Source organism: Orycteropus afer, unplaced genomic scaffold, assembly GCF_000298275.1.
Source record: "Orycteropus afer afer isolate SDZICR_OR568_19922 unplaced genomic scaffold, OryAfe1.0 scaffold00014, whole genome shotgun sequence".
NCBI classification, from domain to species: domain Eukaryota; kingdom Metazoa; phylum Chordata; class Mammalia; order Tubulidentata; family Orycteropodidae; genus Orycteropus; species Orycteropus afer.
Window position 1 is genome coordinate 6,329,110 of NW_006921601.1, and position 3,040 is coordinate 6,332,149.

Below are 3,040 nucleotides of genomic sequence, written 5' to 3' on the forward strand. Positions count from 1 at the left end.
AAAAGCACAGTTTAGAAGAATGAGCAATTGGTGTAGATGTGTAAATTAGATATAAGAGCAAGTGGGTGTGGGTAACAAAACCTCAAAACTTGTATGGCCTGGAGTAGGTAAGTCTTACACATTTAAGTAGGCACTGAAGACAAAGCTATAAAAAGTATGATAATTGGTGTTCATTCTGATCACCTCAAATCATTGATTTGCATTTTTCCGGTGCACTAGCTTCAAAGAGAAGTTCAGGTGGTAGTTTTTATCAAAATTTATAGTAAGTTTATCACATGTTGACGAGATTACTGGTGTTCAAAGAGTAGTATCATGCTGTCTGAAAACTGATACGAGAGTTCAACTCAATCAAGAAAGCATACTTAGATTGAATGCCTTGTATGTAGTAGACCAAAGACCACTAAGAAGTAGTCTTTGCCCGCTAGGGACTTGGATAAAATAGAAGAAATCTATGTAAACAAGTAATGACAATAAAATGGTGAGTGCTGTGTTGGAAAAAACCACCTCACTGCTGTCAAGTCAGTTCCGACTCATAGAGACCCCTCGGGTTTGCAAGGTGGCATCTTCGGAAATAGATTGCCCAGTCTTCCTTCTGAGGAGTGGCTTGGTGGGTTCGAACCACCAGCCTTCTAGTTAGCAGTCAAATGCCTTAGGCACTACACCATGGTAAGTGCTGTGTTGGAGAGATTATGTATTTTGGGAAGATACTGGTGGCAGGTAGATTGGAGAAGGATCCAGGGAATTTTGTTGAGACTGGTTTTAAGGCCATTGTAGTAATTATGCAGGCTAAGAGGAAGGCCTGAACAGGGACTCTTCTTTGTATGGCAACAAGGAGATGGGGAACTAATTAGATGGGAAAGCCATGGGGGTTTTGTTGCATTTATAACGAAAAATGAAAACACATTGTTGGAATAACGACAGGATTGGGGAAAGGGGGAATGTATAAAACCTAATATTGAAACATTGAAGATTTTTCCATGAAGTTTAAAATGTAGAGACCTGTTTGAGACAAGTATTAAATATTGATAAAATTACATTTTTTTGAAAGCTGATTTTATTAGGAAAGAAAATTTTAACATTGACTATGTTGCTGGTTAATGAGGATCACACATTACAATTGACTGCAAATTGAAACTAGTGCCTTCGTTTTAACCTAAGAATCCAAGAGCAGTCCCCATTAAATAATGAACTAATGTCTTTTTTTCTTTCTAGTTCTCCTTTAATGCACCTCTCAAATTCTCATTGTGAACTGATGTCTTTTTTTTTTAACCTTACTGTAATTTGGGTGAAAGTTTACAGAGCAAATTCATCTTCCATACAGCAATTCACATACACTTTGTCTCTTGACATTGACTGCAATCTCCCACAATGCAACAGCTCTCCTCTCACTTCCTCCTCATACCCACCTCTTCCCTGTGTCTTTCGCTCCCATGCACTTCTGCTCCACCATCCCCCAGCTGTCTTGTGCAACACAGCCCTTCTATTCTCCCATGATTGATCTCTCCAAGGAGTGTATCTTAGAGTTCTCAGGCTTTGATTTTTACTTTGTTTCAGAGGTCAAGAAATTAGGTCATTTGAAGAATTCATAACAGCTGAGTAGGGTAAGGCTACTCTCAATTCTTCAGCAGCATCCTGACATTTGACTAGTTTTTCTTTTTCCCTACATCATCTCCACAAAGCATCTCACTGACTTTAGTGAACACGTCAATTAAGTTGTTGCACCTTTTAAGGTCTAATTATTTGTGAAAATTTCAAAGGTCAATTAAGAAAGACAACAAGTAGGGTGGATCAACAACAAATTTTGGAACTGTTTTGGATATTGTGAAAATCATAAGGGAAGCCTGGAACTAGGAGTTTGGAGGAAATGTCCTCATTTAATATTTTGAAGATGTAACTATAAAAAGCATGACTGGAACTGATTGACCATGAAAAGTGAGTGGATCTAGATTTTTCTGCAAATTTGCTTGAATTGTTAGAATATCTCAGAGCACAGCAAAATAGGTTTTTATAAATATGGAAGAATAGGACATTGAAACTGTCCCTCTACCAACATTTATCTTTTAAAAACAGGCACACATCTGAGCTTTTTTTTTATTTTTTCCTTTGTAGCAGATGACTAATTTTCAATGTAGTTCAAAGGTTTCTGGAGTAAGGAAAAATATCTATGTATGTTCCAGGAAGATTTACCAGGAAAGGTGGCATGTCCTATCCAAACGTCACTAATCTAAGAAACCTCAGCCAGCCCTTAAAGAAAAATATCACAAAGGAATGCTTATAGTTCATATAGTTCATATTATTTAGTTTTGTATTGTTAATAAATATTTTAAAGAGCATATGTTTGTTTCAAGTTTTGATATTTTTATTGTATGAAATGACAGCAAAGGAAGGAGCAGTCAGAGAATTAGGAAAATTTTAAGAATATGGTATCATGGAGACTCAAGAGAGGAATTTGAAGGAGAAACTGATGAGCTGTGAGAGGCAGAAAAGAGTAACACTCCATGAAGGCATCTAGAGTTCGTTAGATCTTTAGTGAGCAGTGCCAATATTGGAGGACAGAAACTATATGTTAGAGTGGGTTGAGCTGTAAATGGGAAGTGAGAGAATAAAGATGGCAAGTATAAATAATTTTCAAGAAACATGACAAAAAGGGAAAGGAGGATAGCTAGTGGGGAATCTTCTTTGGGTTTTGTTTTTGCTGTCATTTATTGGTCATCTATTAAGTGCTAAGTGTTTCATAATGTATAATGTCATTTAATCCTAAGAATCCTATGATAAAAACCCTCATTGTACACATGATATTTAAAGAGATAAATTACCCAGATTAAACAACTACAATGTGTCAGGTTTGGAGTGTGGCTGAACCACTAACCAAATTTGAAAGACTTGAGCTACTCTGAGCCCTTGTTACCCTCCCGAGAGGGACCGGGTCTCCGGGAGCAAGGTAAGCACGGGCGGGCTTGTGCTTGCTCACTGATCTGCACTGAACACTTTCCCTTGTTACCCACCCGAGAGGGACCGGGTCTCTGGGAGCAAGGTAAGC